The sequence below is a fragment of the Pongo pygmaeus genome, chromosome 23 (genome assembly GCF_028885625.2).
Source record: "Pongo pygmaeus isolate AG05252 chromosome 23, NHGRI_mPonPyg2-v2.0_pri, whole genome shotgun sequence".
NCBI lineage: Eukaryota > Metazoa > Chordata > Mammalia > Primates > Hominidae > Pongo > Pongo pygmaeus.
The window spans coordinates 53,911,789-53,927,686 of NC_085931.1; the positions used below are offsets into that span (position 1 = coordinate 53,911,789).

At 43.9% G+C, this 15,898-nt stretch overlaps 1 protein-coding gene across 5 annotated transcripts in view; it reads right to left on the reverse strand.

Moving 5' to 3' along the window:
- The window catches only part of PACSIN2 (protein kinase C and casein kinase substrate in neurons 2), a 143,774-nt gene that overhangs the window by 86,818 nt on the left and 41,058 nt on the right, over positions 1–15,898 (reverse strand). The window contains exon 1 of one of the 5 annotated variants that reach the window (XM_054470004.2): positions 5,673–5,772. The exons of 2 other annotated variants lie outside the window; for them this stretch is intronic. The gene's annotated coding sequence lies outside the window, so the exon portion shown is untranslated. Of the gene's footprint in view, positions 1–5,636; positions 5,773–15,898 lie in introns of those variants that run through there. 2 more of the 5 variants (XM_054470007.2, XM_054470005.2) reach the window with 2 other exon arrangements.

Below are 15,898 nucleotides of genomic sequence, written 5' to 3' on the forward strand. Positions count from 1 at the left end.
GGCATGAGAATCACTTGAACCTGGGAGGCGGAGGTTGCAGTGAGCCGAGATCATGCCACTGCACTCCAGCTTAGGCGACTGGGCAAGACCCTATCTTGAAAGCAAAAAGCGCATAAAGGAAGGTTCCCTTGGACAGAGAGTGGAGAACAGCCCATCGAGCCTCTAGTCTTGGGCTGCCCAGTATGGCAGCCACCAGCTATTAACACCTAAAATGTAGTTAGTCCAAGTGAGAAACTGACTTTTTTTTGAGACAGGGTGTCACTCTGTCATTCAGGCTGAGTGCAGTGGCACTATCACAGCTCATTGCGGCCTCAACCTCCTGGGTGTAAGCAATCCTCCCACCTGAGCCTTCTGAAACTTGGACTACAAGTATGCACCACTGCACCTGGCTAACTTTTTATTTTTTATACAGACAGAGGACTCACTATGTTGCCCAGACTGGTCTCAATGACTTTTTAATTTTAGTTAATTTTAATGTAAACAGTCACACGTGGTTAGTGGCTACCACACCGGACAGCGCAGTTCTGGAGGTTCAAGTCTGGAGAAAGGGAAATGGTTAGAAGACCAGGAAAGAGGAATATATCCAAGAGGAAAAACAGACAGGACATAGTGATGGATGATGCCAGGGAATGGCGGATGGGGGCAGGGATTCAAAGTTTCAAATTTCGGAGGCATGGTAGGTGATAATGCCACAAAGAGAAAAACAGAATTAAGAACAAACTGGTTTGGGATGAAAAATAACTGGTTTGGATCTGATAAATATGATGTTCCTGAAGCATGTCCAAATATAAACGGCACTCCAGCCACAACAAGCTCCCAAGTCTGGCAGATTCTGACCTCCTTGCCTTTGCATATATTGCTCCCTCTGCTTCTCTTGGGTACCTGACAAACCACTCCCTCTAAAACTCATCATCAAACTGGAGTTTCCCCCAATCTCCTCCATTCTTCATGGCAGAATAAGGTCCCAATAGCTCTTTAAGACTCATCACCCTGCTGCTTAGAAGTCTCTTTACCTTGCTGGACTGTGAGGTCCTCAGAGACCAGAACTCAATCCTAACCATCTATGGATCCCTAGAATCTAGCACAGTGCCTGATGTGAACTGCGTGGACAAGAGACCAAGAAAGTAAACTGAATGAATGAATGAATGAATGAATGAATGAATGAACGAACGAACGAACGAACAAACAAATCAACTGATCCAGCCAGCCAGCATCCAGGTGAACTGTCCCTCCAGGTAGTGATCTAACGGATGGCTGGAAATAAGCCCAGAGCTCACTCAGGTGCCTATATGTCTACCAATAAAAGCTGTCATACCTGGAGATAGCATCGGGGAGGGGGGAAAAAAGGCTGTCAGGTGCTGGGACAAGTACAGTTTACATAGCCTCACATCACGACTTTTCATCATCATGACAACTTCCACCATCCCAAATGCAAACTCTTCAACCTCAGAAGTTCACTGGGTACACCTAAGATTCAATTTAATGTCTTCAAGTTCAATGTGAAATATGAAAGATTTATCCTCCAAAAGTGGTCTTGCCGCTTTCCTTCATGGCTTTATGGTCTTGCTTTCTAACATTCTTCCTGCACAGTAATGGTAGGATCTGACTAAGTGAACCTGAGGGGACCATCCCTATAGATGGGAAAGTAGTAACAAATGTTTCTGTCTTCCAAATCAATAGATACTGGTGATCAGTCTACTATGCCCTGTGCTATTTTTTCTTTATGTGTCAGTTCATAGCAGAGAAGATAGAGAAGTCACTTCATTATCCCCAAAACTGTCATGTGCTTTATTTATTTTGTTAAACTAGCACTACCAATCTATGTTAGGAATTTAAGAGTCAAAGAGAGAATTCCAAATTGGGAAGTTCAACATTTTGTCCTGTTAATTACATCAACATTTTGTCAAGTAAGTATTTTCCAGCAAAATCATTCTTCCTTGTTCTCCTTCAAGGACTCTACTGTAGAACAAATCCTGATGGGAAACATGACTGAGTACGAAATTCATAGCACCCTTCACATTAACAAAAAGATAATCTAAATCCCATACTATTGTGATGACCACTGGTACACATTTCAAATTAATTCTAACCTCCTATTAGATTCTTTAAGTTTCTCAAAATAAAATATGTACCATGAGCCCACATAAAGATTTATGTCTTATGATTCATATATGACAGAGTCTAATAAGAAAAAATTTAGGCCAGAGCCCCGGGGCTGGAGGAGATGTCAGGTAGACACAACCTGTTACTTGGTGTCAAGGCAGAACTGTGACATGCAAATGCATTTAGACCAGCCTAGTGAAATGTGACTACAGTGCCTTCAAAAGTAATCACTATGGAAAGGCAAACAACGTCATTCATTCATTCAAATCAATAACCCTTGTCTAATTACTATCTCACCATACTGACACACACATACATGCTCCTCTTTACCAAACTCTAAGGGCCTAGGATACTGGGGGACGTTTCTTCATAGTCTTAGAGAAGGTTCTGAGGCCACCTCTAGAATCTGGTCTGGAGAGCTGCCCTGGGCAGAGGTGGTCATGAAAAAGGCCCAAACACTAACAACATAAATTCTGAGATTTCTAAGCCAACAGCAGCCCCAGGGGGCTGCCGTTTAACCCCTTCTCAGTTTGGAGCAATGCCAGCACTGCAACAGTCTGGTATCCCCTTCTCATCTTTAAATCTCACAAGCACAGCAGCATTTATGCCAATGTGGGCAGAAGCTAGAGGCCAGGGAGGGAAGCATATCAAATGTTACTTATAGACTGCAGAACATAAGAAGGTCAATTATACACTAAGAAAAGGAAGCCAATTGGAATATTCTATACTTAATATATACTGAAAATATAATAGTAAGCATAAAATGCTAATTGGGGAACAAAGGTAACTAAATTATGGGAGAAGCGAACTAAGCCACTGCAGCTCCTGAGCCTGCAGCCCCACTTCTTCTCCAGGCCCCAGGATAATGTCGCCTGGCTCACCAAATGAAAGCAACACCTCTTCAAGGAGACTGACAGAAAGTGCCCACTAGAACACCAGGAGGGAAGACAGTTCTGACACACTGCATAAAAATATTGCTTATGTATTCCACTTCATTCTTCAGTTTCATAAATTAAAATAGTTGTAAAGTTATTAAATTCAACTTCAAATACAATTAACATATTTATGAAAGTGCCTGTTTTCCTGAAGGGCTTTCGTTTCAGAAATTCTTCAAGGCATATATTCTAAATACTTTAGAAAATACAAATAAGTGCTATCTTGTGAACTTCCCCAAGGTATTTTAAGGTGACTTTGGACAGACAGTGATGGCCACACCGAGGTCTAGGAACAGTCACCCACTGTTCTCAGCATACCTGTTTATAACTAACTCCCACACCTGAATTTCAGAGGATTCAAATTGAATTTTTAGCAGAGACCATTTTTAATGATTCTGGAAAATTGTGAGTAAATTCCATTTTTTTAAATTAAATCATTTTCTCCTTTATTTATATTATGTTGTATTATTTTAAAGTCTTTCATATTCCAATACCTCTTCAGTTCAGCTCAAGACAGAGCTGTCAGTATTCCCTTATAGGAGCTGAAAGGCAGAAATGCTAAAGGTTTGGGGTTTCCCTTTCACACTCTGAAGAATCTTCTTTCAAAGAAGAATTGAGGGCTTGTCTGTTTCTTGTATTAGTTGTGACTGTATTACGTTCAGCATTCTCATTTGGCAAGCAATCCCATCGTGAGGCCCGCTTCTATCAGTAACAATGGACTGTCTCTCCCCTGAGCTAGGGGAGAGGCAAGCAAAACTTTGTAATATAGAGAATTGTTGATTTTTAAGAAATGTCAATGCTCTTTGTACTTGAGGTAATTCATTATACATCTATGCCAAATGGTACTTACAGCAAAAAAGTTATTGAATAAAAGCTGAGTGTTTGAAAGTGAAACAAATATAAATGGACTCATCGGTAGAAAAAAAAAAAAACACTCTTAGCTAAGTGATATTCATCTTAAGATAATAATGTGAAGAAAGCAGATTACTGTAATGGAAAGAGTAATGACCCTGGTCATGAGACCAGGGTTTCAGACTCACTTGGCTACCAACGAGACGAGTGACCTTGGATAAGTCGTCACCTCTGGATCTCAATTCCTTTGGTAAAGTGAGGAGCCTGGAATGTTAACTCCAAGAGCCATTACAGCTCTAAATATTGCGTTCCCACCTTCTGCATTATGCCGCCAAATGAATAACAGAATTATGTGGGTGGGCAAACGGGTCTCAAAGGACTAACACTGTTTAAAAAGAAAAAAGGAAGGCGTATGTTTACTTATTGGCATAAATCTCATACCTGTAAAACATGCTTTGGTTTGAAGTTATGAAACCTCTTTGCTGTTTTCATAAATACAGCATTTAAAATGCATCCAGAATTCAGTAGGATGTTTTACTGACAAGAAGGAAGGGATCTGAAGAAAGAGATATTCAGAGCTACAAGAGCAAAGACAAAACTGATGGGCCCGATTAAGGTTGAACAGACATACTATATACCTTGGGGGTTTCTAGAAACCTTTCCTACGCAATCTTAAAAGTATTCAAAACACACACTTCACAGTAGGTAACATCATAACAAGAAAGCACGCTTCTCTATGAGGCACAGGCTGCACCAGCACAGTATTTTCTGGAGAACGGAGGGAGGATGCTGCCTTTTTAATGGCAATCAGTAATCCAGTAAGTATAATTCACTGAGTGATGGATCACTTAAGTATCAGGATTTTTAAAATCTAATTAGAATTATAGCACCACAGCAATAAAGGGGAGCCACTGTTTTTCAAAAATTCCAGAATATGACTTCTAAGAAACAATTAAATACATACATAAGGCTGCTCAGTTATTAAAACAATAAGACTTTTACATTTTGTTACCCGACAAAAATATAAACAGTGTCTAGTGACAGCCCTCAGAGGGGGACGAGGGCACAGGGTCCAGCTGGGATGAGAAATGAGAAGAACTGAGGGGGAGGATGGGAAGGTGGTCGGGAGGGGTCCTGGAGCAGTGGCAGGTGATTCAGACAGTCTGCAGTAAATAGTCATGAAACAGCAATTACAGTCTCCTGGAAAAGATAATTTGTTTTCTCTCTCAAGTTCCACTTATGTGTTTGTAGATTAGATTTGGCTGTAAAGAAAGAAAATGGCAGCATGTCATAAACATTAACGCCTTAAAGTAGGGGGAAAAGCCCTCTATTAACAGCTAACTCAAGTAACTCATTTAGCTACTCAGTAAGAAAAAAAATACAGCTAAAGCATGTCAGCTACTCTAAAACATGCCAAAGCAAAGGTGCAAAGTTATTGCATCTATTTTGAAAAGAAACATGCACATACGTTCTAAAACCAGAGTCAAAAATTATAAAACACAATCCTTCATTTGTTTAAGCCGAAATCTGTTCTCCAAGAAAATCAAACACTTACTCTGACATTTTCTCCAAGCACCCTGGATAAAGCATTCTGCATTGCTCAGTTAATAATGAACTAATCGAACATTTCTGTCAAGGAGCTCTAAAACTAGGTGCGCTTGCATACAAGGTGAGAGTTCTGTTAAATCAGTCACTCAGTGAGAAAGAAAACAATTCCGTGAAAATTCTACTTTCAAAGAGGTCTACCTTAAAGGAAATGCGAGCCTTCCACGGCACACTCACATTTTTCTGTCAGATGCCGGCTAACTCTGCAGCTCAGCTTCCGTACCTGCCTCTTTCCAACCCTTCTGGCGTGTCTGACCTCTGTGTCTCAGCTGAATTCTCCCAGCACATTTCATCATTTCCTGTTGGCTGCCGAGATAAGGTCATTCCCCTACACTGCTGCATTCGCTGTACAGTCCCAGGTTCCCAGACTGCACGCTCCTGCCTGCTGTGGCCATCACAGAAGAGCTCTCTTTTCAGAAAGTGGCCAAAGAGAAATTTCACTATTTCCACGGAAAATCAGGGAGAAGAGGTCTGAGAACAAAATTCATAGTACTCCCTCCCCCATACACAAAAAATCAGATTATATACAAACTAACTTACACCATACATGAGAGTCTTCTAATATCTTCTTGTATTTGGGATCCTCCTGCTTACAAGAGAAAAAAGACAGCATGCTCTGCATCTGAGGGGCGTCACGCAGTCAGTGGGACAGGGATTTGCTTGCACAGGATAATCTTACATCGTCCCTACATGTGGAACTCAACTTCCTTCTGTGACTACACACAACAAGGCAATGCCTGTCAGCAGATGAACAGGAAGCCTCATGCAGGAGACAGGACTGGGGACACGGAGTCCCCTGGAGACAGGCAGGGGACCCCATGGTCTCTCAGCAGCACGACTGTTTCCTAAGAACTAGGACACTCAAATACGCAAGTGTGATTACACAGAAATAAAAACACCTCGCTTCTTCAATTTTTACAAAGAATTTAAAGTGAAGAAAAAAACAATAAAACTTTAGGTGAGGAGAGAAAGATTTTAAAATGCTTGTGCCTACAAGAATACATACTGTATGATTCCCTTTGGATCCAGCACAAGAAGAGGCGTAACTAATCTACACCCTTTGAAGCCAGGACAGGGAAGAGAAAGAGGAGGCAGGCAGGAAGGGGCGCCAGGAGGGTTTTGGAGCTGTGCTGTGGCTCTTAAACTGGCTATGGGTGTGCTGCGCTTGTGAAAATTCACTGATATGTACACTTGAGATCTGTGCATTTTAGGTATGCATATTATTCAATAAAACTTTTTAAATCTCATACAATATCAAAAAATATAGACACTACAGGAAAGAGTAGATATGGAAACTAATCTGCAAAAACAGACAGGAAACAAATATTTCAAGGGGTCAATTTCCCCTAGGTGCCCTCCTAGAAGATACACATGCGCACTGCCCCATTCCCCTTGGCAAGCCAGGATCTAAGTGGTAATGGCCAGGGCAGGGCCAGTTCAGGGCGGTCCCTCCTTTCAACATGGCCCAAGCGGGTGTATGTAGGGATGGGAAAATACGTAATTGGCAAAATAACATACTGCAAGGGGAAACTGTGCTAAGTGGATATACACTATTTACCAGTGTTCTTGCTACTCATATTCATTCAAAAATGTTCAGTTAAAAACAGCCATCTAGTCTTACCTTATAACACAAAACGAAGTAGGTTAAAAATCTCTTTTGAAAATCTTGTGTTTAGAAATTCCTTAGGCTGGGCCGGTGGCTCACACTTGTAGTCCCAGCACTTTGGGAGGCTGAGGCGAATGGATTGCTTGAAGCCAGGAGTTTGAGACCAGCCTAGCCAATACGGTGAAACCTCATCTCTACTAAAAAATACAAAAATTGGCCAGGTGTGGTGGCGCATGCCTGTAATACCAGCTACTCAGGAGGCTGAGGCACAAGAATCGCTTGACCCCAGGGAGCAGAGGTTGCAGTGAGCTGAGATTACGCCACTGCACTCTAGCCTGGGTGATAGAGAGAGATCCTGTCTCAAAAAAAAGAGAAAAAGAAATTCCTTAATGGAAAAATACCAATAAAAGCAGAGACCACATAACATGAGACTCTATTACTTGACATATGATAATAATTTACACTACTTGAGAAATTATTTACCACCCCTCCCCACACAGCCCTTCACCAAAAAAGCAGAGAAGTAAACACATATTTCACTATATCCTGTAGTCGGCTTAGTTAAATCCACAGCACCATCACAGAAGATGAACACCAGAGTGCCACACCCGCCACAGCTGGCAAGCACTCACTCCACTAAGACAGAAGCAGCACCTGAGTTCTGGGGAAGCGAGTTTGAGACCAGCCTGGCCAACATGGTGAAACCCCGTCTCCACTAAAAAATACAAAAATTGTCTACCTGTTCCCTCCCCCAAGCCAGGATACCAGAAAACTTTTTTTTTTTTTTTTTTGTCCCAGAGCCCCACTTAGGGCTGCTGGTTATGGGAGGGCTTTTTGTTTAAGAGACTCACTCTCTTTTTTTATATCCAACAAACACAGGCTGCTCAATAAACATTTACACAGCACTTACTTTATTTCTGGCTAATCATGAATATAGCTCTATGGGGGTAAGCATTGTTATCTTCATTTCCCAGATGAGAGGTTATGCAACTTGCTAAGTGTCCCACAGCTGGTGCAAGGAGAGCCAGCCTGTGAGCCCAGGCAGCCAGCCTCCAGAGTCCCAGCTACACGACACTGCTCCTCCATCTTGACTTCCCTCAAGGATCAGAACTGGGTCTTGGATAGTTTCTGCTTAATAAAAAGCTGAACTTGGAAAAGGAGAAGAGGCCCAAGGCAGAACTGGGGTTGGGGGGTGGAGGGTGAGGTCTGGGGTAGGGGGTGAGGGCCATATCCAGCACAGGGCAAGGGAAGGCCAGCCCAGCAGCAGCAGCAGCCATTCACAGTCCAGGCCACAGGGCCACCCTCACATGCCCTCAGGCTAAGTGCAGCCTGGATGCCTGGGGTGGGTGGAGACATTGTGAGTCCTGCCCCAAGTACTCAGTTACCAGAGCAAGGGTCGGGGAGGCGGCGGGGGGGCAGAAAAAGAAAACTGACTTTGAACTGAATAGTAGTGGGACTAGGAAGTCATCAGACCAGATCTCCAGTGTGGCTAAAGACACCCTCTCCCTGCCCATGTCAGCCACACCTCACTAGTGGACTCCAGGCAGGAACGTGGACTATGGCAGAAGACAAGACTGACTCAGGCAGCTCTCCTGTCCCGGGCAGTGATACAGCTGCCCGAGCACCCTCTAGGTGATGCTGGGACAGAAACGCCGCTCAGGGAAACTCACCTGCTGGCCTCTGGCATGCAGAGCCTAAGCTGGAATTCCAGTTCTGATCTGGCTTCTGTCATCAAAGACTGGAAACCATTGGACATTCATTCAACAAACATTAATGCCAGGCACAGTGTTTAGGGTCCCACAGTCAAAGCAGCCAAGGTCCCTGCCCTGGCCCACAATGTACAGGCTGAGCAGAAGTGCAAATAAATAAAATGAGGGACGTCCCGTGCTGGTTCTCCAATAGTGTGCAACCAGCCTACTCAAACTATGTGAATTAAGGCGGAAGAAAATTCAGAAACAGAGAGTCCACCAAGTTAACTAAAGACCAGCAGCGCCATCCATCAGCTCAGGCCCCCTGCAGAGGCGGCAAACACCACGCAGGGCAGCACTTCCCAGGAGGATTCTTTCACCCAGCAGTCAGTGCAGCTCCAGCAGGCCAATTCATCAGCCTAGCAGGACTCAAAGACAGGACAGGATCCAGCAAGGCTGCTGCTTCTATCTGAGGCCTTTTGTTATATGATTGTCGCATGGTAAAAATGACTGCTTTTACCATGTTTACCATGCTCTTTTGAAACACTGTAAGATAGGTACTCCTAGCCCTGTTTTATAGGGAAGGAAACCACCACAGAACATAAGCAATCTGCCCAAGGTCACCCAGCTAATAAGGGCAGAATGGGATTCAGTCAGGTCCACTTGATACAAAGCCCCTCCTCTCTCTACCACGCCCATGCCTCCCATGAAACAGGACCTGCTATGAAAATCAGGATATTTGGCAAAAGGTCATGTCATTTGGAAACAATAAAATTTCTACAATTTTTTTTTTCACCACTTCTCTACTGGTCTGTCATTGCTCTAATACTATACTGCCTTAAAAAAAAAAAAACCAGCTTTATTGAGATATAATTCACATGTCACACAGTTCACCCATTTAAAGGGCACAATTCAATGTTATTTAGTATATTCACAGGTGTGTGCAACCATCACCACTGTCAAGGGCAGGACATTTTCATTACCTCAAAGAGAAACCCTGTACCCTTTAGCTATCATCCCTCTATTCCCAACCCTTTCCCCAGCCCGCGGCAGTCATTGTGTTTTACAAGGTGATTCTTGGCTGGACACGGTGGCCCATGCCTGTAATCCCAGCACTTTGTGGGGCCAAGGTGCGCAGATCACTTGAGGTCAGGAGTTGGAGACCAGCCTGGCCAACATAGTGAAACCCTGTCTCCACTAAAAGTACAAAAATTAGCTGGGCATAGTGGCACACGCCTGTAATCTCAGCTACTCGAGAGGCTGAGGCAGGAGAATTGCTTGAACCCAGGAGGTGGAGGTTGCAGTGAGCCAAGATCGTGCCATTACACTCCAGCCTGGGCGACAGAGCGAGACTCCGTCTCAAAAAAAAAAAAAGGTGATTCTTAAAGTGATCATGGGCACACAGTAATTGGGTTGTTAATAGAATACCACAAACCGCAGTTCTGTGCTTGCCTCAGTCTTTCCCTAGCAGGCTAAAACTAACAGCTGAGCCAGGACAGGGCAAGGGCAAGGCAGGAGACCTCAGTGGCAGGTAGCTGGCATAGGAGGTGGGGTACCTGGCAGCCTGGCAGGGGGCAGGCTCTACAGTTCCTATGTACCTGGGTCCCTGAACTTAGCAGGCCCCAAACACAGAGCCAGGTGATCCATCGGCAGGAGGGATGACAAAGTTAGGCAAAAGACCAAAAGGAGCTGCTCTGACCACAAGCCTTTTCCATTAGGAATTTGTAACTCCCCATCTCCAGAAAGGCAAACACTGAGATCCTACAGGCTGGCCCAAGCCAGGGGTAACTAGAATAGTGTTGTTCTGAGAAGCCAAACTAATCAAGGACTAGCAAGACCCACGGCTTGGATAAAAAGAAGATTTCCCCCAAATCTGGTTCATTTATTTGCTAGTTCCCTCTGCCTTCCTCACATGCTGCTGAAAGATGGGGAGGGCCTGCACACACTCCTGTAGCACCTAGGTTTGTCACACATCTCTATACAGGACATCAAAACCCAAATGTGTGTGGCATGGGCGCACAGCTGAAAACCACTCAGCAATAAAAAGGAATAAGCTACTGACAGATGTAACATGGATGAATCACAAAAACATCATGCTGAGCAAAGCAGCCAGATGCAAAATAGCACCCACTGTGTGTGTCTATGTGGACGAAATTCGAAACCAAGCAAAACCAATCGACAGTGACAGATTAATGTTTGCCAGGGCCAGGGGGCAGGGTGGGGGACTGACTTCAAAGGGACACAAGGAAATTTTGGAGCAATGGAAATATTCTGTCTTGACTGAGTCACACAGGTGTTTCCACTTGTCAAAGCTCCTAAAAGGATGCATTCAATTGTATGCAAACTAATACCTCAATAAAGAGGAAGAAGGGCGGAGAAGGAGGGGAAAAGAAGGTGAGAAAAGGAAGAAAAGCCCCCAGCAGAAGTCTAGTAACAGAGCTTCCTTCCTACCCATCGTCTGCATCTGCAATACAGTGGGGACTGACATTAACCAAGAACCACAAAGTGCCTCAGATTCAAAAGATTAAAGTAAGTTCTGTGTCATTTTAGCCCAAGTGTATTTCTTGGGCCTCAATTCTTAGAATAACTGATCCTCTACCAATGACTTTGGTAGAGGATCCAAATGGTTCACTTTCTAACTAGGCTAGCTTTGGTTCTTCCCACTAGCACCGCGATGAAAGGCATGACAATGACAGTTCAGTGATCTGGAAGTGGCAGGTGTCAGTGACAGGTTTCAATGGCTGCTAGACAGTAAACCAGTAAAATTTAATATGATAATTTAAGACATTAATTTTTCTCTCTCTTCAAATAAGTAAATCTTAAATTCTAGAAACCTACTATAATCATAAATATATAACCATAAATAAATAAATAATCATAAATTACGTGAAAATGTGATAGGTCAATCTTTTTCATATTTTTCTTTTGGCTGAGAACAGGGTAGTGGCTATCTGCAAATCCTACTTGTTAGCCTTTCGTATGTTTCATGAATCAAGATGTAAATAGAGCCATCCTGGACTGGGCACGGTGGCTTACTCCTGTAATCCCAGCACTTTGGGAGGCTGAGACAGGCGGATCACGAGGTCAAGAGATCGAGACCATCTTGGCCAACATGGTGAAACCCCGTCTCTATGAAAAATACAAAAATTAGCAGGGTGTGGTGGTGTGCACCTGTAGTCCCAGCTACTTGGGAGGCTGAGGCAGGAGAATTGCTTGAACCTGGGAGGCAGAGGTTGCAGTGAGATCGTGCCCCTGCACTCTAGCCCGGCAACAGAGTGAGACTCCGTCTAAAAAAAAAGAGCCATCTTGTCTTTACTCATCCCACACGTGTACATAAGAAGGAATAAACCAAGCCAAATGTCTAACATTCTCTATCAAAGAAGATGCCAGGACAAAGCAAAGCTAAGTATCAGTTCTATCTTTGGCAAAGGAAAAAATGTTAAAACCCTTTACATAAGCTTCTTTGCTTATCTGGCACTTGTCCAAAGATTTTTTTTAACAGTGAAGCGAGACTAATTAATGGAGACAGTCCAATTGAAGAAAAACTTTAAAGCACCAATGTGATAGAGGGAACATGTTAATTTTTTTCTTATGCATTTTACAGAATCCCCAAATGCCATAAGAGAAGCAACATCTAGATTTCTAGCACATCTCAGTTAAGATGTCACACAGCCTCATGGTCCTGGGAACAGCTCGAGCCTTCTCTGGGCAACACATTAAAAATGGAAGATGATCCAAGAAAGATCTGAAATTCAAAAGGAATGTGAGCAAGGTTCGTGGTGAGTTTGTGGGTATTTTCAGGAATAAAGTTAGGGGCATGTTATGTTAATGTTTTATCGGTGTGATTTTTTTCCCCTCATCTATTTATAGTTTAATTCAGCCATCTGACAAACATTTTTCAGCACTGTCCAGGCTCTGGAAGTTACAAACTAAATAACTAACTTAAACGAACTTGTCTGTAAGCAGCTTCAAGTCTGGTAGGGTAGACAGACGAGTACTCAGAGGACCATGCAAGGTGACAGATGCTCCGTAACAGACCTAGGCAGGGAATGTGGAAGGTTGGGCTGGGGCAGGGGGCCAGGAAGAGATGTGAGAAGATGCCCAGGAAGGCTGGACTCCGAGCTGAATCACGTAAACAAGGGCCGTGTCCTGCTGCACCTCTGGCTGTGGCCTCCCCTCTTCGGCTGGGGCTTCCTCCTCCCTCAAAGGAGAGCAGGGACCAGATAGATGATCCCAATGTTACTGATCAGGGCTTTTTCCTGAGGGCAGGAAAGGCAGCCAACACAAGGCCGCCAACTTTATTTTGCCCCCTAAGGACATTTAAAAAAGAAAAAGACCTATCACTCCCATTATTTCATTTCAGACATTTTAACACCAAAAGACAGGTAATACAACCCCAGAATCAATGAAAAGCCTTAAACTAAAGATCTTTAACTTTGTAACAGAATAATTATACTGTTGGTGTTTCATTGTCTAGCATGATAGTGAAACTGGCATTGTGAGTTGGTGTTTAGAAACCCTGCAAATGGGCCAGGCATGGTGGCTCACGCCTGTAATCCCAGCACTTTGGGAGGCCGAGGCGGGCGGATCACGAGGTCAGGAGATCAAGACCATCCTGGCTAACGTGGTGAAACCCCATCTCTACTAAAAATACAAAAAATTAGCCGGGCGTGGGGGTGGGCGTCTGTAGTCCCAGCTACTTGGGAGGCTGAGGCAGGAGAATGGCATGAGCCCGGGAGGCAGAGTTTGCAGTGAGCCGAGACCACGCCACTGCACTCCAGTCTGGTCTCACAGAGTGAGACTCTATCTCAAAAAAAAAAAAGAAACCCTGCAAATGGATGATCAAATTAGGTACTTTACTGAGTGCATATTTTATGACATTTTATACACGCTCCTCAGATCTTTATATACAATTATATACTCAGGATATACACTCATGATAACCTTGCAAGGTGGGAGTACTGCACCAGTTTTCAGACGAGAAAACTACAGGTTTGGGGAAGTGGCTTGCCCACAGTTGCACAGCAATGGCGGCGCGGGAAGCTGCAACCCTGGCTCCCTCTGACGACCGAGTGTGTCCTGGACCTCCACAAACAGCGTGACACTGCAAGAGAGCTGTGGGTGATTGCAGCGGCTCTTCCCAGAACTAAACATCTGTTTCACTGTTGTTGCTTTGGGGAAGGCAAAGGAAGAGTTCAAGTCTGCCACCTTTTTTTTCATAGTCCCTAATAACCAACTCAAACCCTTAGTGAAACCAGGAAGGGTATAAATGTGTAAGAAAATGAAATCGTGGTGCCAAGCATTCCAGGATGCTACCATTATCTTCTCCCTTCTCCTTCTATATTTTGGATCATTGCTGGGGAAAAAGAAAATGGGTAAGATGGGAAAAGAAATAGGTAGCATTTGAACCCTTATTCGAGATTTTCAATACTTGGCATGTGTCATGGTTAGTTTTGGAGTTTTAGGTTTCAACTTGACTGGAATACCTAGGAAAACCTAGAAACCTAGAAAAGCCTGATTTTGGGGTGTGTCCATGGGGCTGTTTCCAGAAGACACTAGCACATCAGTGTGAGTGGATGAGGTGGGGAAGAGCCACCATCAATAAGGGCAGGCACCATCCAATCTGCCGGGGGCCTGAAGAGAACAAAAACAGGAAAAGGGCAAACGTGTCTATCAATGTCCTGGAGCTGGGATGCACTCACCTCCTGCCTTGGGCCACGGAACCCCAAGCTTGCCAGCCTTTGGACTCCTGGACTTATACCAGCGGCCCCTGGGTTCTTAGGCCTTCAGCACTGGACTGAGAGCTACATGACTGGCTTCTCTGGTTCTGGGGCCCTCAAATGTGGACTGAGCCACACTACCGGCATCCCAGAGTCTCCAGCTTGTAGGCAGCCTGTCATAGAATTTCTCAGACTCTACAACCATGCGAGCCAATTCCCCTAATAAACTGCTTCTTATCTATCTCCATCCATCCATCCATCTACCCATCCACTCTACTGGCTCTGACTAATACAGCCATGTAGTAAGTATACATCTAAAGCCTCTAGGTGCTGGCAAGTGTTACATAAATACAACTTAAAAGACATAGTCACTAACTTCTAAAAGCTTCCATTCTCAGTTTGAAATATGGAGATAATTATAAATAGAACACCAACTATAAACTTAAAAGTGTATCTCATTTTACAAATTTCTTTTCAACAAATGATCGTGACATTACATGGCAGACTTTCTTTGTATTCTATAAATGTATTCCAACTAATCTGTAACCTCATGTCAATTGGAATTCTTTTCTGATGGCACACCAGTGATTTTTCTCCCTGAAAGATGTTAAGGAATATTATTATTACGCTGTTGTTAGCAGTACCACTTAACACTGGTTTAGATGCAAGTTTTTATTCTTATGGAGGCCTTGGGGAAGAACCAAATACATTTAAGATGAGTAATCCTCCCCCCTCAATAACTGGCAACGATGACCACTGTAACACCCGCATTATCCAAGCAATGTGGGATTGATTATCGCTGTAGATTGCAAATAGTTTTCTCTTTTCCTACGTAGTTTCTACATAGAAAGTAGAAACTAGGTCAGGCACAGTGGTTCATGCCTGTAATTCCAGCACTCTGAGAGGCCGAGGCATGAGGATCGCTTGAGTTCACGTGTTCGAGACCAGCCTGGGCAACATGGAGAGAACCCATCTCTATGAAAAATTTTTAAAAATTAGCTAGGCTTGATAGTGCACAGCTGTGGTCCCAGCTACTCAGGAGGGTGAGGCTGCAATGAATCATGATCCCACCACTGCACTCTAGCCTGAGTGACAGGGTGAGATGCTGGCCCTTAAAAAAAAGAAAAAGAAAAAAAAAGAAAAGAAACTAGAATGGCCTCCCATTTCAACAAGTATCAACACATGGCCAATCCTGTTTCACCTGTGATGTGAAAACTGTAGAATGCTCACAAAATCACACAACCCAAATGCATCTCCACCTGACCTGGCAAGCCCCCTTCGACACTGGCACCCATAGCCCAAGTCATCACGCTGGGAAGAGGCACAAAGCAAGCAGAGCAGGGCCCTGGCCTGAAGGGATCAGCAATCTTGTGGGGAACCAGTGCCATC